This window comes from Sarcophilus harrisii, chromosome 5 (genome assembly GCF_902635505.1).
Source record: "Sarcophilus harrisii chromosome 5, mSarHar1.11, whole genome shotgun sequence".
NCBI lineage: Eukaryota > Metazoa > Chordata > Mammalia > Dasyuromorphia > Dasyuridae > Sarcophilus > Sarcophilus harrisii.
This window is the reverse complement of record NC_045430.1, coordinates 225,122,093-225,148,813: the sequence shown is the minus strand read 5'-3', so window position 1 is coordinate 225,148,813 and position 26,721 is coordinate 225,122,093. Positions and strand designations below refer to the sequence as shown.

The window sequence follows — 26,721 nt, the reverse complement described above, 5'->3', positions numbered from 1 at the left end:
ACAAATGCAAGTTTCAGGCTGTGGAGCCCTCCCTGCCCCCGTCAGGAAGCCCTCTTCTCCATGGGCCAGGATGTGCTGTGACAGCCGTGTCCCGGGAGGGCGAAGGCGTTGGGAAAGCGCACAGGCTCCAGCCCGGTCCCTCTAACAAGGGCAGCGCTGCCCCGAGCGGCGATCAGCTGTCTTGGGGAGGCTGGCGGTGACAGATTGCTTCTGAGATGGCACAGGAGCAGGGATGATTAAAGAGAACAGACACCGAAAATGACAGAGGTACGGGCAGGAATCTCATTAAAACAAAACAAAGAAATGAAAACAATCCCTCGCACAGAGTTTTATGGTTTCCATTGGGTTCTCGTGTTCATGAAGACAGTGAAGGCAAACAGTGTCTTTTGTGGAGTGGGGGGTAGGTGATGTGATGTTGTCTTACAGATGAGTAAACTGAGGCACAGAGAAGTTATCTGGGGTCATACGACTGTCTGGTGACAGAGGGCTACCTAGAGATCAGGTGTTCTGATTCTGAGTTGGAAGGAACTTAGAGGCTATCAGATCCAACTAAATCTATCTAAATCTTCTTCTTCCTTTTTTTATTTTTTATTTTTATTTTATTTTTTTATTTTTGCTGAGGCAATTGGCGTTAAGTGACTTGCCCAAGATCACACAGCTAGGAAGTGTTAAGTGTCTGAGATCAGATTTGAACTCAGGTCCTCCTGACTTCAGGGCTGGTGCTTTATTCACTGCACCACCTAGCTGCCCTTATCTAAATCTTCTAGAGGAAAAAAATATGGTAAATGGTTTGGTCAAGGTCACATGGGTAGTTCTCTGGTTCTGGAATCTTTTCTTTCAGGTGCCGTCTTGCTTTCTGTGCCAGTAAGTCACACTCCTTGGGTTCTGAGGTGTGGGAGATAGACAAGGGTTGAGTCTAAAATTTCTCTTTGAGCTACCACACTCCACTTGCTTCCCTGATCGAGATCCACGGATTCACTGGGGACATCCTTCCACCAAAGTGGGTTGGGTTTTCAAGAGTTATAGTGGCCCCCAAATTCACCAAAACCCACTTGCTCTCAGATTGATGACTGCAATTGTGCCTCACCTCGATCCAATTCTAGCACAAGTCAAGATAGCTTCCTGACCCCATTCCAATGGAGCTCACAATGGAGAAAGCCATCTGCCCCCAGAAACAGGGCTGTGGGGACTGAGGGTGGACCACAACATAGCATTTTCATTCTTGCTGTTGTCCTTATTTGCTTACTTTTGTTCTCCCTCTCTTTTTTTCCCTTTTTGATCTGATTTTTCTTGTTCAGCATGATAAATGTGGAAATATGTATAGAAGAATTGCACATGTTTAACCTATACTGGATTCCTTGTCATCTAGGGAAGGGACGGAGGGGAAGGGAGGGAGAAAAAAATTTTGATATACAAGGTTTTGCAAGGATGAATATTGAAAACTGTCCCTGTGTTTTGAAAATAAAAAGGAAAAAAGATATCTCCCTGATATCATTTGTTCTCTTCAAAAATAAAGGATGAACAACAATAAGCCTGAGCTTGTGTTCTCTGGTACAGATTTTGTGAACCCTGAATCTTAGAATCTGCCCTTTGCTGCTTTTCCATTCATCTTAAAGCTCCTCTTATTCTAGTTAGCAACCCTGACCTTTTTGCTGACCTCACACTTTATATTCCATTCCTAACTCTAGCTTTGCACTGCTCTCCATGCCTAGAATGCTCTGAGTCTTTTATCTCTCACTCCTGACTTACTTCGAGACTCATTTCCAATCCCACCTTCTGTAGGATGTCTTTCCTCTTGCCTCATCTGGTGCCTTCTCATCTCAGACTACTTTCCATTTACTCATTACTTTTTTATATCATGGATGTACAAAGCTTTTTACATGTTGTCCTTTCCATTAGAATATGAGCACCATGGGGGCGGGGACCATGTTTTTGTCATCCTTAGCTCAGTACCTGACACATAGCAGGTACTTAACAAATGCTTGTTGACTAACTGAGCTCTAGTGAAGCATCAGAAGAATGCTTTAGTGCGGATGCTGAGCCCTTAGTAGAAAACAACAACAATAATTCACATTTATGTAATATTGTGAGGTTTATTTTGTATTTTTCTCAACACCACCCTTAGAAATAGGTAACATAAGCATTGTTAAACCCTTTTTCTAGATGAGGAAACGACTCTTCAGATGAGTGAGGTGATTTGAATGTCACTTAGCATCTAGTAAGTGTCACAGCTGGAATTCAAATCTAGGTCTCTTGACTCCAAGGGCAGAAAAGTTTTTGGTGCATCAGATGTGAAAGGAATAGGCTTTACCTTCTGTTTTGGCCAAAATGTGTGAGATGCCTTTATTAAAATTTTACAAGCAATTTTAGAGATTCTGGCCAACTGAGCTTCCCAGCTGATCAGAGAGAACTCTGACTCAAGCACTTTCCAACCCTCATTTTATAATGATGGGAAAACAAAAAATAAAGTGATTTGGCTGCAACAAAAGTACTCTATTAATAATAATCACATTTCTAGAACTCTGTACATTTGCCAAATCCAGTGATCTATTATCCATCCTCACCCGGCCTGATCTCTCTGCAGCCTTTGCCACCGTTAATCCCCTCTCTCATCAGTATCCCTTGCTGGATCCATGGCATGCCTACTAACTGTGGGGGTCCCCAAAATTCTATTCTATTCTCCTTCTTCGTTTCACTTCTCATGACCTTGCTCTTACCACTAGTCTTGCATCTCCATCTGCCTAATGGACATCTCAAATTTAATTTTATTTAGACATCTTAAACTTGACATTGTTCAAAAGTGAAGTCACTATCTTTTCCCCAAAACCTGTCTTCTTTCAAACTTCCTTATTACTTTTAAGATACCATCAGTCTCTTAATTGACTGGTTCACAAGCTAGGTACCATCTTCAACTCCACAATCACTCTCATCCTTCACATCTAATTAGTTGTCAAATTGTCATTTATACCTTTGTAATATCCTTCTCCTAGGACACTGCCACCTCCATGGCGCTGGTCCTCATGAAGCTTATTTAGTAGGCACTAGGCAAAGTATTTGGTGATTTTACTGACTTCTTTATTCAATTCAGATCTTTTGTTAATGTGCTGCAGTGTGACCATGGGCGCTTGTTTATTTACCACAGTGATAGGACCCTCCAACTATATCTAAAGCCTCATTGAACTCCTGAACTACGAGGAGGTCTCACAGTTCTTGGTGAATCCAAAAAGTACTATTTTGCAAACTTTCTTAGAAAATTTTTCATTCAATTCCTGGCCCATTGAGTCCTAGAAACTTATTTATCCAGAATGGACAATTATGAGGCAGTTAGGAGAACAGTGGTGAGGGGTGCCTTCCCCCAAGGCAGGAAGATATGAGTTCAAATTCTGCTGTTGCTTTCTACCTCTGTAGCACATCATTAACTTTTGTGGATGTCAGCATCCTTATCAGCAAAATGGAAATGATAATGGTACTTGTCTCTAGCTGTGTTTATTATTTTTGTTCTAGAAAATCCTCCCAGTTGTAACTGGATCACACACTTAATGCATTACAGATCTTGAGAACAGGCAAGGATCATGACCACCACATTTTACAGATCAGGCAACTGAGTCCCAGGTAGATAAAGAACCTCCTTAACTTCAGAGGATTATAGTCATGCAGTCATTTTTCAGTCATGTCTGACTCTTGTGAACCTACTTGGGATTTTCTTGCCAAGATATTAGAGGCATTTGCCATTTCCTCCTTCAACTCATTTTCCAGATTAGGAAACTGAGGCATAGAAGGTTTTCTTGACTCTAGAGCCAGTGCTATTTTGCCAACTAGCTGCCTGTGTGAGCTTATGGAAGAACTAGAACTAGGACTCAGGACTCTAAATACTTACCTGGGTGGTGCAGCAGGTAGAACACAGGATTTGGAATAAAAACGAATTGAGTTTAAATTCACCCTCAGACTTTTATTCTGTGATCTTGGACAACTCACTTACCCTCTGTTTGCCTGAGTTTCTTCAACTTTTAAGAATGGAGATAACAATAGCACCTATATTCCAGGATTGCTTTGAAGATCAAACGAGATATTTGTAAAGCACTTGACACATAGTAGGTACTATATAAATGTTAATTATCATGATTATTATGGTATAACTTTGTGGTACTTCACTGATCTGTGGATTGCCTTTTAGGAAATGGAATACTGTTGAACTGGTCATCAAGGAAGGGTCAAGGGACTATGGCAATTGGATGGTAGTCGACAGAGATGGAGAACCAAATTTGTGAGAGTAACTTGGATTTGTGAAGAAGAAGATCTGAGTTGACTAAATTGACTAAAAAAAAAATGACTGTGAAAAATAAATCACTTTTAACATATCACATGTTTTAAGCCTTAGTAAATCAACAAGTGATCCTAATTGTTAAAATACTTTAAATAGTAGGGGACTAGAAACATCTGGGACTGTGTAGAATATTTCAGTCTGCCACAGTTTCCTTTTGAAGCCTATGATGTCTTTGGATGCTTTTCCAATGGAGGGATTTGGCAATTAACAGTAAGAAGGGCCCTCAGTGATATTTTAGCTTAGAATCTAAATTTAGACAACAGATACAACATTTAATTGTTTAATAAAATGATTGTGCCTGTTTCTGGAATAACCAAAGATCATGTTTGCAGATCCCCAAGGTCCTTAACTGCATGAAATGGATATATTATGAAGAGTCTGGGGGCTCCTAACCAACCATAGCCCAGAGTTTGCATATCTTTTTAATTAAAGTGTATTTTTTTATTTGTAAAAATGAGAATTTTACATTCAAATTTAAATTCAAAAGATGGGAGGGAACACAGTATGGTAGAAAGAAAATTGGAATGGGATTCAGAAAACCTTGGTTCTACTTGGGATAAGTTGGTCACAACCTCTATGAACCTCTGTTTCCTCATATGAAAAAATAGGAGAGTTAGTTAAAATAGATCATTTCTAAATTCCTGCCCAGTTTGGTGGTTCTAAATTGTGCCTGTCCCTGTGTCTGTCTCTGCTGCTGTCAGAGCTTCTCAAAGGAGCAGCATACTTCTTCATATCTTTTGTTCTGAGTTTCCCAAACTCAGCTAGTAGCAGCCAAGCTCATTTTTCCTAGAGAGGATGCCTGCCACTTCATAGTTGGTGATTCGCCAGAGGCTTTCTTGAGAGAAAATCAGAGTTATAACTAGGGCAGAATGACAAGGATTTTGCCCATGGGCATCAAAATTAAGAGGGTGCTGACAGCATTTGAAGTCTTTTAGTAGCTAAAAATAACTAAACTGAGCACAGAGTTGGTAAGAATATTTTGGATAAACAGGAAACTATTAGATAGTGCTTCCTCTCCTTCCGCCTACTCATACCAGCCTCTCCAGCAGTGTTTAAGAGGGTGTTTTTTATTTTCCCTGCCCTAGGCAAAAAATTACTAGGGATAGCCCTGGGAAAGAATCCATAGGATGAACAAGAAAGCAAAGTTCTAAGTTTCCTAGAACAAAATTGAAGATCTGAAAAAGATCTTAAAGAAAGATATGTTCACAGACAAATATAATACAAACTTGAATATTAAAAAAACATGCAAGAACAATGATACGGTACCAGATGAGAGAAAGAGCCCTTTCCATTAAGGGAATGAGAGAAAACTTCATGGAGGAGATGATCTTTGAAGCTGCCTTGGTAAAGAGTTAGAAAGCCAATGGGTGAGACAACTATGGAATCATTTTATGATCATTTACTAAATTGTAAACTCTTTAAGAGCATGAGCTTTTCTTCCTCTGTATTTCCTTCAGAGGCTAACACAGGATAATTCATAATGATAAGTGCTTAATAACTGCTTTTTGAATTAAAAAAAATGAAAAGAAATTTAAGTCCTCGCTAGCCATTGAGCCCCGCTCAGATGGGATAGAAGTGATTTCCCCCTCATCTGATCTCAGCACCTTCTGCTTCTTTGATTTACCTCATAGAATCACAAAATTTAGAGTTGGGAGGGACTGGTCCCTTGCGTTCAACCTATCTATGAAAGGAATACCTTTCAAGAGCTATTTAGTGTAACCCCTTTGTTTACCTATTTATCTATTTTTTATTAAAGCTTTTTATTTACAAAACATATGCATGGGTAATTTTTTTAACATTGACCCTTGCAAAGCCTTCTGTCCCAAATTTTCCCTTCCTTCCTCCTACCCTCTCCCCTCTCTGGGTGTAAATGGCTTTCTTCACTGAACAATTGGAACTGCTAACCCCTTTGTTTAACAGATGAGCAAACTGAGGTCCGGGAAGGGACTTGCCCAAAGTCACAGAGTTAGTAAGTGTCAGAGGCAGCTTCTGAACTCAGGTCTTCCCATTCCAGTCAGTATTCTTCCAACTGTCCTTGCAAGTATGATAGAGAGTAATCTGTATTGCTTCACTTGCCACATCTCAAAACCCAATGAGTCAAAGGGATTCTCCTACTGTCACACAACTGATTAGTAGCAAAGACAGGCCCAGAACCTGGACTTCTTGACTGCATCCATCTCTCTTTACACTAGCTCACTGTGCTTCCTGCCCCAGTTGGACAGATTCCCTTAAGCACTCAGTCTTTCTGTCTTCATCCCCCCCCCTTTTTTTTTTTGGTCATGAGTCATCAAATGGCTGGGTGCCATGATGGGAAGCCTGGGAGATTCAACACTTCCTTCCTTTAGCATCTGAATCTTGGATCATCTTAATTGTGGCTCATTTGTTCCAAGGTGACTTCATAGACATGTGCCATAGTATATCCGATTCAACCCTTTCTCAGGATGTGTGAAGGGATGATGGCCTTTATCATTTAAAATAATGGTAGATATGAATAATCACTACTATCCTGCAGGGACTGGCTAGAACCTAGAATGACCCAGTCTTCTTCAAAGATGACTAGTAGGAGCTCACCACATCTGCTGTTGTTAGTTATAATGGAGTATGGTAAAACTTTTGCTAGTATTGCTAGAAACTTTGATCTAGGAAGTTAAGGGAAGTCCAAAGTACATTGGACCTTAAGTCTGAATGAATAAATGAATGAAAGAAGCACTTATTAAGCATTTATTATATGCAAAAGAATAAGCATTGTGAAAACAGAAAAACAAGACAACAAAGGGAGTTCACATTCTAATGGAGGAGACATACACATGGAAGATTTTAGCTACAAGTCAGTTGGAAAGGCTCCATGGTTCTTAGGGTGCAGTGGCAAAAGCAGGCAGTAATGCCTGTTCTTTAATGCAGTTTTCCTTGATGAAATCACGTTTCTGAACTGAGTCATTGGTCAGTGCCAATGACTTTGGTGGCAAGAACTTTCTTTTTGGGTCTTTGGTAGCTATGATGCACTTTCAGGAGACATTAGTTGGGCTGACTCTCCACAAATGTTGCTTCCTAGGATGATGGCTGCAAGGAGTTGTCCCCTGGGTGGGTCCTGGCCTGTCTCCAGTGGATTCAAAAAGAAGTTTTGGCTCCACGATGTCAACTTGGGCAAATCATGTTGTCTCTGTAAGTCTTATCTTCTTCCATTATTTAGAATAATAATATCCTCATTTTGTATATATATGCTCATTATATTCTTCAAATGAGAGAACATGGGTAAGAGGCATGTAATTTGTGAGACTGTTAAACTCTGGCAAGAATAGGAACTTTGTTTAAGTTAAATTTTGTGACCAGATCCCACTTCAATATTTATTGACTCATTTATTTATTCACTCATTCATTTATCTATCCACTCATTTATTTGTTCGTTATTTCATTTGTGTGTTTTCCATTCATTTATTTGTTCATTCATTTTTTGTTTACTAATTTGTTTATTTGTTTTTAACATTCATTAAAATTTTTTTTGAGTTAAGTTCTCAAATGTTAAAATCTCAAGAACCTCAGTTCTTCTAAGTTGTATATTTGGTCAAGCTGCTTAGATGGATTTTGGTCTCTGGACCTCAAGAGAAAGACTAGAGGAAGAAGGAAAAGATAATCGAGGGGAAAAAAGCCTAGTGGTCATATGAGAGACTCCTTGAAATTCTTCTGTTTTGGGAGATCCCTGGTCGGGGAAATATTAAAAAGAGAAGTCAAGAGGAAGAGTTCCCCTATGGCGGCAGTCTCCTATGTTAACCACTACACCTTTCACTACACTCAGAATTGGAGATTTCTATTTAAATGTTAGCTGTGTGAATACAGGTCTGCCCATTAAGTTTTCCAGCATCCCTCCTCTTTTGTGAGGTAACTAGTCAGCACGTAATCTGTCAGTGTTTGGAGGATAAAAATATACACATAGGTAGGAAAACAACAGGTACAAGATTTAGTTACAGAGTCCAATGTTGTCCAAATTAGCAGCTAAATCTGATTTCTTTTCTTAGCTACACCCTGCCTCATCTTTAGCCATACAATGGAGAGCAGGAAAGGAATGTAGAGATCATCTCATCTAATATGTTCATTTTTTTCACAGGAAAAAGAAGCTAGAGATGGGGATTGGCCCCAAATCCCACTGATGGCAGCTTAAGTGGTAAGGTCAGCAGTCAGTCCCAAATCTTCTCACTCTGATGCTAGTGTCTTGTCCACTACATCACAGCAATACTCACCCTTTGCTTCTTGAGAACACGTTCTTCACACTGGGTACCATCAAGATTGGGCACAGGCTCTCCTAAGCAGCCTCCACTCAACCCTGATTCTTTTTGTACTTTGGTTGTGATTGACTTTTCAGGACCTCATTTGGTTTTTTGTTTTTTTTTTTTGGCAGAAATGACTGAAATGTTTGTCATTTCCTTATACAGCTCATTTTACAAATGAGGAAACTGAGGCTAACAGGGTTAAGTGACTCAACCAGGGTCACACAGCTAGAAATTATCCAGAGCCAGATTCTAACTCATGAAGATGAATACTGATTCCAAACTCAAGTGCTCTGTCCATTGCACTACTTAGCTGTTCCTTGTTTTCCCATGCTTGGAATTTACCTTCCCCCTCTCCCCACCCCAGATATTTGACCAAAGTTAACTTTCACAATCTACTTTCTCCAAACTTTACCTTGATTTACTCAATGATGAACCTTTTTCTGTCCATCCATTATTTTTCTCAATATTGTTTTTCATATTTCCCTTTCTTTTTCCTCCTCTACCTGCCCTTCCTTTCCTATGTGGTATAAAAAACAAAACAATCTCTGCTCTTAAAGAAGATATACTATATCAATCTTTTTGTAAATCATAAGGAACCATATAAATACCTGTTATCTTTATTGTCATCATCATGGTCATCATCTTTAAGATCCCTATGTTCCATTCTTGGAAAACAATATCTATAGAGATAGATAAATTCAGGATAATATGAAGAAGGAAAGAACCTTTATTATTGAGAAGGTCAGAAAAGCCTTCATGAAAGAGGTACCTGTCCTTAAACTGAGTCTCTAATCTTTCATCTAGACTTTATATTCCATGAATAATGGGATGAACAGAGTTTATCAATTCCTTAGTAAGCCAATTGTTATTTACTAACTATTTCCTATGTACCAGATACTTTAGCAGAGAAAAGCAAAAACCACTAGGGAGTTTACATTCTAATGGAGAGATGATATTCAGCCATCTATGTATAGACAAGATGAATAGGGGATAATTTGGAAGCAATCTCAGAAGGAAGGTGTTAGTATTAAGAGAGACTGGGAAAAACTTCATGTAAAGGGTGGGATTTGAACTGGTGCTTGAAGGAAGCCAGAGAAGAAAGTGAAGAAGGAGGAAATTTTGGGTATGGAGTCTGTAAAAGTGCCTGAAGTCAAAAGATGGAGTGTTTTTTTTCGAAGAACAAAAGGGAGACCATTATCACTGGATCCTAGAGTATGTCGGAAGAAGATGTAAAGAATCTGGAAAGATAGGAAAAGTCCAGGTTGTGAAAGACTTTGAAAGCCAAACAGAGGGCTTTACATTTGATTCTGGAGATAATAGGGAGCCACTGGTGTTTACTGAATAAGGGAATGCAGGCCAAACATGTACTTTAGGAAGAGTAATTTGAGACCCGAGTGGAAGATGAACTGGAGTGAGGGCAGATTGTGGCAGGAAGAACAACATCTTACTGCAGTAGTCCAGATGTGAAATAATGAGAGCCTGTACCAATATGGTGGCTATATGGGTGGTGAGAATGCAAAATTTGAAATAAAACTTGATAGCAGATTGGATGTGTGGGATAAGTATGCATGAGGATTTAAGGATGACATCTAGGTTTCAAGCTTAGGTGACTGAGAGGATGGTGGTGCCTTCAATAATAAGAAAGCAATAAAAGGGGGAGAATTTAGGGGGAAATAGAATGAGTTTAGTTTGGGACATATTGAGTTTAAGATATCAATGGGACATCAATTCTAAATGTCCATTAGACAAATGGAAATGCAAATGGAGCTCAAGAAAGAGGGCAGAGCTGGGAATCATCTGCACAGAAATGACAAGTAAATCTAAGGGAACTAAGGAGATCACCAAATGAAGTAGTACAGAGGGAAAAGAAGAGGTGCAATCTGGATGAAGATTCAGTAAAGGATACTGAAAAACGAAAGGTGAAGAAGGTAGGAGAATTAGGATAGAGTATTCTCACAAAAATCTAGAGAGAAGAGTAAAAATTTCAAAAGAAAAAAGGAGAGCAATAGTGTCTTTGGCTGCAGAGAAGTCCATAACAGTAAAAAAGGATGATTAGATTTCTCAAGTAAAAGGTCATTGATAACTTGGAAAGAAACAATATCAGTTGAATGATAAGGTCAGAAAACAAACTGCAGAGAATTAATAAGAGGAGAAAAAAAGAAATAGAGGCATTGATTTTATATCACTTTCTCAAGGGGTTTAGCCATGAAAAACACCAGATATAAAGGATGCTAGCTAATGAGGATGGATGGAGGAAAGCAAGGATTTTTTTATAATAATAGCTTTTTGTTTTTCAAAATATGTGTAAAGATAATTTTTAGTATTCACCCTGAAAAACCTTATGTTCCAAATTTTTCCCTCCTTCCCCACTCCCTCCTCCCCTAGACAGCAAGTAATCCAATATAAATTAAACATGTGCAATTCTTTCTAAACATATTTCCACATTTATCTTACTGCACAAGAAAAATTAGACCAAAAGGGGAAAAATGAGAAAGAAAAAAGAAACAAGCAAGCAAACAACAACAACAACAAGGTGAAAATAATACGTTGTGATCCATATTCAATCCTCAGTCTTTCCTCTGGATGAAGATGGCTTTCTCCATCACAAGTCTATTGGAACTGACTTGAATCACCTCATTGTTGAAAAGAATCAAGTCCATCACAATTGATCATCACATAATCTTATTGTTACTGTATACAATTTTCTCTTGTTTCTACATACTTCACTTAGCATCAATTAGTTCATGTAAGTCTCCTTAGGCCTGTTTGAAATCATCTTGCTGATTATTTCTTATAGAACAATAATATTCCATAACACTCATATATCATAACTTATTCAGACATTCTCCAATTGATGGGCATCCATTCAATTTCTAATTGCTTGCCACCATAAAAAGAGCTGCTACAAACATTTTTGCACATGTGGGTCCTTTTCCCCTTTTTTGCTCTTTTTGGGATACTGACCCAATAGAGACACTACTGGATCAAAGGGTATGCATAGCTTAATAGCTCTTTGGGCATAGTTTCAAATTGCTCTCCAGAATGGTTGGATCATTTCACAAATCCAACAACAATGTATTAGTGTCCTAGTTTTCCCAGATCCCCTTGAACATTTATCATTATCTTTTCCTGTCATCTTAGCTGAACTGAGAAGTATAAAGTGGTATTTCAGAGTTCTTCTGATTGGCATTTCGCTAATCAATAGTGATTTAGGGCAACTTTTTTCATATGATTAAAAATGGCTTGCATTTCTTTATTTGAAAATTGTCAGTTGGGGAATGGCTTATATTCTTATGAATTTGAGTCATTTCTTTCTTTATTTTAGAAATAAGGCCTTTAAGAGCCCTTGGATATAAACATTTTCCCCCAATTTTTTGTTCTCCTTCTAAATCTTGCCTCTATGGTTTTGTTTGCACAAAATCATTTTAATTTATTATAATCAAATTATAAATTTTAAATTCCATAATGTTCTCTAGTTCTTTTTTGGCCTTTAATTCCTTTCTTCCCCACAGATCTGAGAGCTAGACGATCTCTTACTCTCCTATTTTGCTTATAGTATCACCCTTTATGTCTAAATCATTAATCCATTTCAACCTTATCTTGGTATAGAGTATAAGGTGTCAGTCAATTCCTACTTCCTGCTATACTATTTTTCAATTTTCCCAGCAATTTTTGTTAAATAGTGAATTCCTATCCTAGAAGCTGGAGTCTTTGGGTTTATCAAACACTAGATTACTATAGTCATTAACTATTGTGTCTTGTGAACCTAACCTATTCCACTGATCAACTATTCTATTTAGTCAGTACCAGAGAGTTTTGATGACTGCTGCTTTATAATATAGTTTTAGATCTGGTACAGCTAGGTCAATTTCATTTGCATTTTTTCATTAATTCCTTTAAAACTTTTGAGCTTTTGTTCTCCCAGATGAATTTTATTATTATTCTGTTCTGGTTCTATAATTTCTTGGCAGTTTGATTGGTATGGCATTGAATAAGTAGATTAATTTGGTAGAATTGTCATTTTTATTTTATTAGCTCAGCCAACCCATGAGTATCTGATACTCTTCCAATTGTTTACATCTAACTTTGTGTGAAAAGTGTTTTATAGTTGTGTTCATTCAGTTACTAGTTTTGTTTTGGTCAGTAGACTCCCAAATATTTTATATTATCTACAGTTATTTTAAATGGAATTTCTCTTTCTATTTCTTGGTGGAGTTTGTTGGTAACATATAGAAATGCTGATGATTTATGTGGCTTTATTTTATATCCTGCCACTTTGCTAAAGTTATTAATTTTTTCTAGTAGTTTTTTAATAGATTCTTTAAGGTTCTCTAAGTATTCCATCATATCATCTGCAAAATGAAGACTTTGTTTCCTCATTACCTACTCTTAAGTCCTTCAATTTCTTTTCTTCTCTTACTGATAAAGCTAACATTTCTAATTCAATATTGAAGAGTAATGGTGATAATGAACAACCTTGTTTCACCCTTGATCTTATTGGGAATGTTTTTAATTTATCCCAATACTTATGATGCTTGCTGATGGTTTCACATAGATGCTATTTATCATTTTAAGGAAAACTCCATTTATTTCTGTGCTCTCTAGAGTTTTTGATAGGAATGGATAGTGTTTTTGTCAAATGCTTTTTCTGCATCTATTGATATAATCATATGATTTCAGTCAGTTTCCTTATTGATACAGTCAATTATGCTAATAGTTTTTCTGACATTTAACCAGCCCTTCAGAAGGCAAGGTATTTTGATGATGGATAAGATATAGTCATGTTGTTAAGTGACAGGGAAGCAGCCAGTAAAAAGGAGAACTTTGAAAATTAGAGAAAGTATGGGGATGATAGAGAAAAGTCTTTTGGAGATTACAGATCACTTGTTGGGTTAGCCTTGGTGAAAAAAGAACCACTTCATGTGAGACTGGGGTGGAGGACATAATTGGAGAAGGCATCTGAGTGAAATGAGATGAAGAGGAGGGAAAAAATGGACTTTCCACAAATGATCTCAATTATTCTGTTAAAAAATGAGGCAAGATTCTCAGCTGAGAGATGTGGGAAGGTGGTGGAACCAAGCTTGGGGGAGGAGAGGATAAAAAAAGTTCAGAAAAGCCACCATGATGAGTAAGAAAGTGATTGGGGAGGCAAAAGGATTGGCTTGCAAGTAAGGGTGCAGGGAAGAATATGTAACATAAATATGTAATGGATCCAGTTTGTTAAGGTTTTGTGATTTTCTCCAGTTTCACCAGTATGCTTGGGGATAGGAATGAAGACAATGATAGTAGAACTAATGTAAGGTTTGGCAGGACAAAATTGGTGATAAGATAAAGGAGTAAGGGACTCAGGAAAGTGGTCAGTTTGGAGTTGAACCAGATAATGTAGGAGGAGGAATGGAGTTTGTACAATGACAACTCATTGCTTGGAATCCCTAGGATGGGGAAAATATGATGGGGTGGGAGTAAACTCATCATTGAAGAATGAGGTAAGACAGATTATCATCCCCAAGGGGCCAAGCAGCTGGTGTAGAGTTGGATCAGGCCTGAGAATGTACTAAAAGGAAAGGGTACAGTATGACTGGAATTTCTGATGACAGGGTAGCTCCAAAGAGAAGGTTTGATATGAATACTGAAGGACATGTTACAGAATGGTTGGATAATTTGATTTACATTGAACCCAATCACATGGTTCAATAAACTATTTTATTGAGTATTTATTAAGCATCTACTATGGGCGGGCAATATGTTAGGCATTTAGGATATAAGTACAAGAAGTGAAATAATCCCCACTTGCTAGGAGCTTACATTCTAGTGACTTCTTCCACTCATCAGCACTGGAATACAAGTGGAGAATCCTGATCTAGGCCTACTTAGGTCAAGGCAGAAAGGAGTCAAGCACACAGAATGGCAGATTCTTCAACTAGTTCATTCTAGGTTAGCAACATTACCATTTGCAGATCTTTCATTTGTATCCAACGTAAATAAGATAATTCTTGTGTACAGACAAAACAGGCACAACTCCAGTGCACCATTTTCCTTCTTGTCTCTTGTTTTGTTCTCTAACTAATGCATTGTAAGCTGGGAAAATCTCCATGTTAATTTCATAGCCTGCATCCCATGCTTTGCTTCATATTTTGTGAGAAAAAATGGGCTTGAGAACAAGTTCTCAACAAAACATATTTTTGAATCACAGACAATCACTTGAAGAACTTATAAATGAATCTTTACAATTTTTAGTGAAATTATTCCCGTGAAATTGGCTTCCGAAGTGACTCTCTATGTACATCCATGGCAATGAATAGAAGTAGAAAATTGTAGAATTGTAGAGGTGAAAGAAATCTTAGAGGTCATCCATTCCAAGATTTTGTAGAATTTTTCAGAAGAGGATATTGAAATCTATAGAGAGCAAGTCACTTACCCAGAAGTTAAATTATGTTGCATCTTATTTCATGACTTCATTTGTTGTTGGGTTTTTTGTTTGTTTGTTTATTTGTTTTCGCAGGGCAATTGGGGTTAAGTGACTTGCCCTGGATCATACAGGTCATAAAAGTTAAGTGTCTGAGGCTGGATTTTTTTTTTTACTCAGTTCCTCTTGATTCCAGGACTGCTGCTCTATCCACTGTGCCATCTAACTGCCTATCATTAGAGGTTTTCTTGGCAAAGATACTGGAGTGATTTGTCATTTCCTCCTCCATCTCATTTTACAGATGAGAACTCCAAAACTAGAACTTACAATTCCTAATCAGTCATTCAGCCAACAAGCATTTATTGAGAGCTTAATATATATGCCAAATATGTGCTTAGTATGTACCATATACCAGGGATAGATAGAAAAGCAAAGACTTTGTCCCTGCCCTCAAGGAGATCACATTTTAAAAATTTTATTATAGCTTTTTATTTACAAGATATATGCCTGGGTAATTTTACAGCATTGACAATTGCCAAACCTTTTGTTCCAACTTTTCCCCTCCTTCCCCCCCATCCCCTCCCCCAGATGGCAGGTTGACCAATACATGTCATATATGTTAAAGTATAAGTTAAATACAATATAAGTATACATGTCCAAAAGTTATTTTGCTGTCAAAAACAATAGGATTTTAAAAATGTACTATTAGCCTGTGAAAGAAATAAAAAATGCAGGTGGACGAAAATATCGGGATTGGGAATTCTACGTAGTGATTCATAGTCATCTCCCAGAGTTCTTTCACTGGGTGTAGCTGGTTTAATTCATTACTGCTCTATTGGAACTGATTTGGTTCATCTCATTGCTGAAGATGGCCACGTCCATCAGAATTGATCATCATATAGTGTTGTTGTTGAAGTATATAATGATCAAGGAGGTCACATTTTAATAAGGAGATACAAACATCTACATGCAATGTAAATAGAAGATAGCCTCTGAAGAGAGGCTCCTCCCAAACAGGAGAGCCCACTTGCCAAGAGGAGGATTGATGTGCTGTGCTGATGATATATTTCATATTATCTGTAGTATACCCACTTTCCTTCACTAAAAATGTACTGTAAAATCCCTTTAGCCGAGTTGACCTCAGAAGAGACACGAAGGAAGGACAATAATCAGAAAGTTACTACAGAATTCTGGATTTTGAGGTTCTAGATTAGCATGATGAATATGTGAGTGGAATGAAAGGGTTATTGTTGCCGTTGTTTGTCCTTTGTTTGTGAAGAAGACAATGACATCAAGAGGCAATGCAATGACATGCAAGTGAGTTGGATTTGAGTGAGGGAGTGCTGGCAAAGTCACCCGCCTCACCTTCTCCTCCAGAACCATCTGGGTCCAGTGTCAGATACAGATCAAGATGGCTGGAGAGGGCCCTGGAGGCAGTGGGAGACCATGGCCTTTGTCAGCTCGCAGTGTAACTGAGGCAACGACCATCTGGTGAATAAAGCTGTTCTTGTTGTTGGGGCTTCATTCTCAGAGGATGTAACATGAGGGAGGTGATACCATGATATGCAAGTGAATTGGATTCAAGTGAGGCTGGACTGAAAGTCTCATATACAAAAAAGGCTGTGATGGTCAAAAAAGCAAAGTTTTGGAATAGAATGGCAAAAGATTGGGTATGGGGGATGAGTGAGAGTGAAAAGTCAGTCAGTTAGCCAGCATTTATTAAGTATGCACTCTGTGCCAGGTCCCAATTTGACTGAGGTCACACTCATTCAGTGATTAAGGTAAGGTAGGTTCAGAACCAGGACTACAAAAAAGGCAATAGAGAGTTCCTGACCTCAAAAAGCTCACGTCTGCCTGAAGTCCAATCAGGGAGACAACATTCCAACAACAAACAAGATGTAGAAGGGATAAATTGAAGGTAATCACTCAACAGAAGGAAGGCACTGACACTGAGAAGGACCATAAAAAGTTTCTTGCAGAAGATGAGATTTGCCCTGGATTTATTTATTTATTTGCTGAGGCAATTGGGGTTCAGTGACTTGCCCAAGGTCATACAGCTAGGAAGTGTCAAGTGTCTGAGATCAGATTTGAACTCAGGTCTTCCTGACTCTAGGACTGATGCTCTATCCACTGTGCCATCTAACTGCCCATCATTTGAGGTTTTCTTGGGAAAGATAATGGAGTGGTCTGCCATTTCCTTCTCTAGCTCATTTTACAGATGAGAAAATTGAAGCAAAAGGGGTAAGTGATTTGCCTAAGGTAACACAGCTAGTAAGTATCTGAGGCTGGATTTCAACTCAGGTCTTTCCAACTCCAGGTCTGGCACTCTATTCATTGCACCACCTATATGCTCCCTAGGAAAATGAGGGATTAAATTACCCTTAAAAGTAATAGGAAAATTGAGACAAGTAGAGTTTGAAATTCCATTTTCAGATTTCGGAGTTAGGTCTACAGAGCATCCTTTTCTATATCTTCAACCAGTGATTGGAGATATGGGATAAGAGCTCAGAACGAATTTTAGGCTGGGTTTATAGCCCTTAGAAGCATAATAAAAATGATAATCAAATCAGTGGGAACCTATAGGATGACCAATCAAGTTAGTATTGAGGGAAAAGAAAAGAGGTTCCAGGAAGGAGCCTTGGGGACACCCATAGGTAAATGTGAAAAGATTGAAAATCCAGCAGAAGAGAATGAGGAGCAGTCAACTAGATAATCAGACACAGAAGGGTTGTTGTTTGTCTTTCTTTTTCAAGGAGATCCATGACATTAGGGAGATGTGACATGCAAGTGAATTGGATTTAAGTGAAGGAGGGCTGTGCAAAGCCACCTGCCTCACTTTCTCCACCAAAGCCATCTAGGTCCAGTGGTCAGATATAGGTCAGGAAGACTGGACCTGGCCTTGGATGCAATGGAAGACCTTAGCCTTTTTAAGCTAAAGTCTTCAACACATCTGTTTAACTGAGGCTGCACCCATTCAGTGATTTAAGTTTAGGTAGCAATTGAGGCAAAGGACCTCTTTTACCTAGTCCCTCCAAAAATCTAAATAAATCAGGATTTCTGGTCAATCAGAAATGATTGCTGTTTATATTCAATCTGAGTCAGTCAGGAACCAAACAATGACCAAATGGGAGTTGTCTTAGGACCTATTGGTGGCCAAGTAGGATCAGATTGGGTAGAGCATCCAGTAGAAAGAGATAATCAGTGGTATTTCAACTGTGAAAAGGTCATTCAGTTGGGCAATTAAGCAATTATGAATAATTTTGAAGATAATGGTTCAGTTGATCAATGGAGTTGACAGCCAAATTTCAGTGAGTTAGAAGAGGGAGAAAAGAGAAAATGAAACCATAAAGTATAAATGAATTTTTCAAGCTCCTTGGCAAAAAGGGATAAAAAACAATTGCTGTATGGGATGCTAGAATCCAGTGAAAATTTTTAGAAGATAAAGGAGACTTGGGCATCAAAGAAAGATGAAGCCAATAAATAGGAAAGCATTTTTAGTCTCTTTTGTAATATTCTGCCATTCTGCTATGACTCCATTTGCCATTTTGGTCTCCTGTTTCAATGCAGATGAGCAGGTGGAAGAGGCTGATATCAGGACTGTGTGTTGACTTTGAAAGTGAAAGATAATAGCCTCCAAGAGACATGGTAGAGCTGGGAGAAGTCCATTTCCCCGTCTATGATTTGAGAGTCAGGTGGTATCACATGAGTGTTAGTCTCTGTAGATTGATCTGTGACCTATGTTGTGGGGATGGAGAGGGACATAAGAAATATATATTCCTATGTGAACTGATGCTGAGTGAAACGAGCAGGGCCAGGAAATCATTATATACTTCAACAACAATACTATATGATGACCAGTTCTGATGGACCTGGCCATCCTCAGCAATGAGATCAACCAAATCATTTCCAACGGAGCAGTAATGAACTGAACCAGCTACGCCCAGAGAAAGAACTCTGGGAGATGACTAAAAACCATTACATTGAATTCCCAATCCCTATATTTTTGTCCACCTGCATCTTTGATTTCCTTTACAAGCTGTTTGGTCATGTATACTTATTGTGTATCTAATTTATATTTTAATATATTTAACATCTAGTGGTCATCCTGCCATCTGGGGGAGGGGGTGAGGGGGATAAGAGAGGAAAAATTGGAACAAGAGGTTTGGCAATTGTCAATGCTATAAAGTTACCCATACATATAACCTGTAAATAAAAGGCTATTAAATAAAAAAAAAAAGAAAAGAAAAGAAATATATATTCCAGGACCCTGGAAGACGAGTGGTTTGCCTGGGTAGCTATAACCATGAGAATCAGCAAAGTTTCTACAGGGCTCTGTAATCCAGTAATGAATTAATTGTCAGTGTACATTTCATGGGGAGATGGAAGGTCTATGATAAGATACTAAAGTTCTCTACTACTGCCATGATGTGATGGGAAGAGTGATTTTTAGCTTAAAAGTAATTTCTGTCCTGGGAAAAGCTTCTGAAGAGAATATACCTTCCATGTTGTAAGCAACTAAGGTTTTATTTTTACTATGTCTTTATTAATCTGATTAAACTGTGTTTTAATTTATGGACTTTTAGTGAAGGTAGATAAATGAAGCAACTGGAAGAGGAGGTTTGAGCATATGGTTAAGTAGGTGCCTGAAGAGCCAGAGTTGGGATGAGTCATCCACCTAGATTAAAAATCTGTGGGATAATAGTGACTTGGCAGTGGCAAATAAAGTGCTGGTTGAAAGCTCCATGCCTCCAGGGTGCTGCCAGCTGATAGGAGCCAGACCCTCCCACCTTGTTCCACTTGTTACCCAATATAGCCAGAGGGTACCCTTGAGGTTATCTAACCCAACCTTTCATTTTACAAGTGAATGAACTGAGGGTAGAGATGAAACAATTTGCCTAAGGTTATAGATCTAGTTAATGGCAAAATGGGAGGCCAGTCTCTGTAATCAAAATCTGGGACTAGGATGTTTAAGTTTGTAGACACTGGAAGTGTAATACATATGGGAAGAAGAATACCAAGAGGTTCATTGTTTAGCATGATTTAATATTCTCTTACAAAATTTTTATATTCATGTAAATATTTATTTTGTTCTATTTGTGAGGAGCAACGAGGACTCAAAACTTCCTACACATAGTAACATACACTACAGGAGTACAATTTTCAAACCTTACCTGTGCTGTGCCCAATGCCCCATTTGGGCTCTGCCTGATTCCCACATCATACTCGAGTTAAAAGGATAGAAAATCCTTGGTGCCTGATGCCCATTTATAATATTTTCCCAACTCATTGTTGTTTTTTGTTCAGTTGTTTTCAGTCATGTCTGACTCTTTATGATCCCTTTTGGGTTTTTCTTGGCAAAGATACTGGCGTGGTTGCCATTTTTTTTCTCTAGCTCATTTTACAGATGAGGAAACTGAGCTACACCAGGTTAAATGATTTGCCCAGAGTCAGCTAGTAAGTGTCTGACTCTGGATCTGAACTCAGGAAGATGTTTCCCTGATTTCAGACCCAGTATTCTAACCACTGCCACTTGGCTGCCCCTTCCCAACTCTAAGCTATTTCTGCTATGTGTCTTCATAAGACATAGATCCAGCATGTCCTTTCTCTGCTCACCTTTTGGGGTTTCCTTTGCCTTTCCTCTTGGCATTCCGTTTTCTCCCCAAGCAGATGGTGCCCGATTATCTTTCCAGTATTATTTAACATCATTCCCTTCCATACAATCTGTGTTTCAACTAAGCTAGATTACTCACCTATTCCACACACGCCTCATTTCCTCCTCCTCCATCCAGATTTCATGACTTTTGTCAGTGCTATTCCCTGCTTTTCACTGACAATTGAATTCTTACTCAAAGTCCAACCCAAATGACATTTCTTCCATTTCCTTGATTTTCTCAGTTGGTCAAGACTGCTCATCCTTAGAATATTACATACCACTCCTTTCCTCTAATCCCCAAGGCTAATTCTTTGAATCATACTTATTTGCCTATAATGTTCTGATCATTAGATTATAAACCTCAAGAAAGTTTATCTGAACTCTGTATGGCTTTCATCACCTAGCACAATTATTACTTAATAAACAATTATGAATTGAACTGAATTATGTCTTCTATAATAGGAGGCAAAGGGGCCTTTATCCATACTAGAGCTGAGTCTAAAATTGTGAAAACCTCTTGAGGGCTGGGGGATATCACTGTTCTGATGCCATCAGAGTAGGTGTGAGTTGGTGAACTAGCCCATAATTTAGCCCAGACTTTTGGCTAATCTTTGTGAGCTGAGGTAAAACGATCACTAAAGGAAAATAAGAAAGTTCAAATAACAAGATATTGTCCTCTTAGATGCAGACTGGATCTGAAAACAGTGAAGTTCGTATTGCTTCAACTGAGAAGAGGTTGGGACTTGATTTGGTACTTTGTGGGATTTATTATCCCCTCTCTTGAAATCTCCTCTCCCCTCATTCATGATTCTTATCAATGTTCTTGTAGAAATGTTCTGTGGAAGATGGACTCAAAGCACAGGAGGCTTTTTTTGATTCTTTTAAGATTTTTAGGGGACCATTGTATCACAGGGGATTGTTCACATAGTTTCTTGTTCTTACTGCATGGTTGGGCCACTTTTTTCTGTTCATACATATTCTTCATATATCCTAAAGCTTTTTAAAATGCCAAAGTAATGCTTGGCAAAAGGAAGCTGTCTCCCTGAATCCATCTTGCATCTTCCCATTGTCCTTTGGGTCATTGATAGCCCCATTGTTAATGCTTACCCTACTGTACCACCATGCTCCCTCCCATGATTAAAGGGGAGAATGATCTGGTGAAGAACACTTTCCAGCTGGCCCACTAATCAAGCATGCCCCATTGTGGGCAAGCATTAGGCAGGTTTTATTCCTCCCCTTCCTATCACAGCTTGAAAAGTCTTCTAGAACCATTAGCCTCCCTTTCTGGAAAGAACTTACCGCTTTCACTTTTGATACATGGCCAATTTTAAATCTGGGGTCAGGAACGAAGGGGATAGAAACCAACCAAGCATTGGCAAAACATATGCAGCCAGTTTTCCTGGATGTGTTAAGTAGGTCAGCCTTCTCTATGATGGATCAGTAGCAAAATGGCAGATATTCTGGTCCAGGTGATGTTTTAACAGTATGTTTTCAAGGGGGATTGATGCAATTAGTACAAAGGAGGAAATGGGAAAACCAATCCAAGTGCTTTAGGGAAGATTTCTCCCCTGGAACCCCACAGAGCTCATTGTTTCTCTCTCAAGGCAGGAAGGCACCTCTGGGAGTATCTTTATCCAGTTCTCTTAATGACTTGACTCCCTGTCTCATTCTCCATGTAAACAATGCCCAAATCTTTCTTTCCTGATGCTATCAACCACCCCCAGATTCACAATTGTAACCTCGAATTTGGATTCCTGTTTTGCTAAGATCCTATGTATAAGATCATATTAATGCCGACCAGGAAGAGAAATTGATAAAATGTTTAAGTACTTACTACATGCCAGACTCTGTGCTAAGCACTAGAGATATAAATTCAAGGAAAAACAATGATTCCTATCTTCAAGAAGCTTTCATACTAATGGGAGAAGATACCTAATTGGAGGAGGAAAGAAGGTGGAAAAATCTGCAGAAAGAAGGTGGTGACCTTGCCACTTAGTGAGTAGTCTGCCCTTTCTCTCCCTCCTTTATAAGTCCTTGTTCTCTTCTCAGCCTCTTAAGGTAAAATGTTTCATAAGTTTTATCCTTATCCCTTTTTCCTTTTCTCCTTAAACTTTCTTTGACATCTCATCCATTTTCATGGTTTCCACTATCATCTCTGTGTAGAAAATGATTATCTCTTGTTGAGATCAGCATTAGTAATTGTCTTTGAAGTAGATGTCTCTATCACCTGATGGCTCTTCAAACCAAAATATTCTACACTGAATTCATTATCTTTCCTCTAAAATGGTCAACTTCACCTTTATTAGTGGTACTGCTGTTTATATAGTCTCCTGGGAATGAATAAATAAGTGGATGGATGAGTGAATGAAAACCATTGATTAATCAGTGTGAGATATCAGTAGAATCGTATTTCTATGTGACAAAAGACTTAGAAAGAGGTCACTTCAGCTGAGTTTTACAAAACAAGATATTGAGCTGCAGTACTGATAAACTGATTGAAAATTACCCTTAAACAAGAAATGGGTGAAAGGTAACTGCAAGCACTGAGTGCCAGTGCTTAATAAGTTAATTAGTATTAACTTCTCCAACACTGAGTGCCAGTGCTTAATAAGTTAATTAGTATTAACTTCTCCTCCCCAAAGGTAGAGTTTTCTGTCATTTCTGAGCATGAGTTGTATGATGAAGGAGTGGGAACCTATCAAGAAAGAACATGCAATGGCAGGACCAAGAAGTTTCTTAACATCATCCCCAGCCAACTGGGGCAATGAGAGAGGGACCTTGCACTTCAGGATGGGAAATAAAAGGTTCATTCCTGGGTCTGCAGGGGTGGATTGCCCAAGGACTGCCTCTGGATAGATCACCTTTTTCTTGCAAGAACCATGCTTCATACACTCCCGAGTCTTTTTTATCTTTGTAGCAAATTTCCAACAATCAAGTATATCAATATATTTATTTTTTCTAATTACATATAAAGATAGTTTCATTGTTCACTTTTGTAAGATTTTGAGTTCCACTTTTTTTTCTCCTTTACTTCGTTCCTTCCTACCTTCCCCAAGACAGCAAGTAATCTGATATAGGTTATATGCATACAATTATTTTAAACACAAGTGGGTGGTCAGTCATCTATTATTCTTTGTTCCCTCTGCTACATTCCTATTATAGGCTCTTATTACTACCTGCCCCACCATTAGTCTTCCTACTTTTGACCTCTTTCCCTCTTCTAACACATCCTTTATACTGCTATTGCTTTGTGTCCAGATCTGGTCGTTACTCCTGTTCCAAAGTCTTCAATGGCTCCCACTTGTCTACTGGAAAAAGTTCAGAAGCTTTCGCTTGGCTTTCAAGGGCCTATTTAATGTGGATCCATGCACCATTAGGTGCTTAAGAAATGTTTCTGATGTTGGATTGAATCTATATTCACTTGGGAATAGCAAAAAAAAAAAGAGCTTCTTATTTTTGATATAACTCTGAAAAAAAAGAAAGTCTCCCACTCATTTGGAAAGTAGAGTATAAGAACATAAATGTTTTTTCCATAAGAACACCCTTCCTTAAATAATTCAGTTTGATATTCCTAGGATCACAGATTTAGAATAAAATGGAACTTTTGAGGTCATCTATTCTAGGGCTTCTTCCCTTTTGTCTGAGAAATTTTTATGAGACGCTGGTATATTGGTATAAAATTAGGTATACAAATCAAATATTTATTGATAATAAATCATAATTTCACAACCCCCACATTCAGTTTAAAGAAGCTTTGGTAAGTCTATCTCTCTTGTATTGCAGAGGAAGGATGGAGGTCCAGTGAAATGTTTGCTCAAGATTCCAGATGTAGTAAATACCTGATATGAAGCAGGATTCTCTGGTTATCTTAAATGACCCCAGAGATATGCTATTACTAACGATGAAGCATTCTCCTCACCTGCTGGAGCAGAGGTGATGGATTCAAGACCCATCAAAGGAAGGATTTGAAACTGGGTCCTCAGACTCTTGGGACACAGAGACCCTGATGGGTACATTGGAACACATGACTGATGACAGAGAAAAAGGAGATGACCCTTTTGGCTGTTTACCTTTCATCAACCCACAGCCATGTATAATACCACCAGAGGACATTCAGGAATGTTTCCTGGGGAGGAAGACTCAAAGAATAATGAACTCCACTGCCTTCCCACAGCATGTAATTCTACTATTTTTTTCTTTGGAAGTTGATACATGTACACTGGACTCTGATTATGAGGTGATTTTTTTCCTCTCTCCTTACACTTCCCAGAGATTTCCAAATAATCATGAATATGGGATTAGAAAAAATGGTTTGCCCATGTGGAGCAATCTCTAATTGGCTTTTTTCTCCTTCCCATTGAAGGACTGTGAGGGCCCTTGATTGATTAGATCAATTTTCCATCCAGACACAAATGGAGGTAAAATAGGAAGAGGCCTCGGAAGAGGGGGAATTTGGCACCGATCTCCCTAGAGCAAGGGGGCACACCCTTCCACTTGGCATCCTTGGCCTTTCTAATATTTCCAGACCCAATCTCGACTTCTCCGGCAGCCAATGCCGCTTACCAGCAGCTCTCATCCACATGTGGTTGTATTTAGCTCCAGAGAACTCTGAACTAAACCCAGGCAGGGGCCAGTGGGGGAGATCAAAGGTAATAAAGTCTCCCTATTTCATAAATGGTGAACTTTTGTAAAGAAACAAAATGTATTTAAAGCCAATGCCAAGGGGAGTGTTATGTTTTGACTGATGTGTAAAACAAAGAGGGAGAGCTGGAGGTTTTTCCCCTTGTGTTATTTGTTTTTTTTTTTTAAGACTGTTTATTAAAGTCCAGGCTTTAAAATAAACACACCGAATTCTCGTGTTCTTTGTATAAACACTCTTGAATCCTTTGAAGCTAAGGGTAATGAGTGTGATAACAGAGGACTGTTTATCCTCTCCTGGGCTTGTTGTTTGGTTAGCTGGGGTCCCAAAGACTTTAAAACTCTTTCACTGCTCAGAGGGATTTTTTTTTAATTGACTGGCAAAGCAGAGGAAGAAGGAACAGACATGATGGGTAAGGATTCTGTAGTCTAACCTTTTCTGGGTAAAGGCTTTTTTCCTATGGGCCATATGCCCCGGACATCTTGGGCGCTCTAATCAGAGTCAAAACATAAATGACATGACCTAGTCCCCACAGGGAAAGGCTCAATTTCCTAGGGAAACCCTTGTTTCTCCCCCCAATCCATGCCCTCAACCATAAACTGGTCTTTCCTGGGGTTGGAAGAGATCAAACAACTATATGGCAATAAAAGTTTATAAACTTTGCTCACAGAAATTTCACCCCGACCATGGGTCACCTCCCAACCCCCTCCCCCGGTTTGCCCCCAACTCCTTCTCCCGAGATCTCAGCTTCTGTTCTCTTGATTCCTCAAACATAAGCGACAAGTTTTTGAGTTATTTTGGTCACTTCCTTTAGATAGTTCCTTGAATTGTTTTTGGGGGAGCATTGTATGATTCACATTTCCTCCTTACTCCAGTGCAGCTGGGGGGGAAAAAACCTTCCTTGCCGTCCATTTTCCTTTGTTAACTGATGCATCCTGCAACCACTCAATGCCTCACCTAAATTGCAAGGACTGTGCCTCGCCTGGGACTCCTCCAGATGTCAGAACATCTGACCAAGTTCTTGGATGAGATGGAAATCAGACTGGGACAGAAGGGAATGCCCAAGGCACTGGCAGAGCTGAGCTCCATTCAAGTTTCATGCTTAGGGGATGAAGTGCAGAAGGGGCAGACTCCTGTCAAGAAGCTGTGGGCAGACCTTCACGTCTCTGGGAGCTTTGCCCAAACGTGCAAACATGGGCTCTGGCTTAAAAAAAGATGGCGCTTTCAACACTGCTCTCCAAAGCGCTGGGCACATAGAAATGGAGTTCCTTCCAATTAGCTTCACTAAAATTGTCACAACCAGAGGCTCGGTGAGGTCTGGAGACAAGAAGATCTGAGTTCCAATCTCAGACCTTAGACCCATCTTTTAGGGTTCAAATGAGATGAGAAGAAGGGAATATCCTCCAGACATGCTAATGACATGTTTGCAACTAT

At 38.9% G+C, this 26,721-nt stretch overlaps 1 long non-coding RNA gene across 2 annotated transcripts; it reads left to right on the top strand.

Moving 5' to 3' along the window:
• Positions 1-26,688, top strand: LOC116419456. 2 transcript variants are annotated; one of them, XR_004229770.1, is made up of 4 exons: positions 1-267; positions 7,377-7,486; positions 8,427-8,483; positions 24,432-26,688. It is a non-coding gene; the product is annotated as an uncharacterized LOC116419456 (long non-coding RNA). The 2 variants fall into 2 exon arrangements; XR_004229771.1 differs by having other exon boundaries at positions 8,427-8,488.
• The last annotated feature ends 33 nt before the right edge of the window (positions 26,689-26,721 follow it).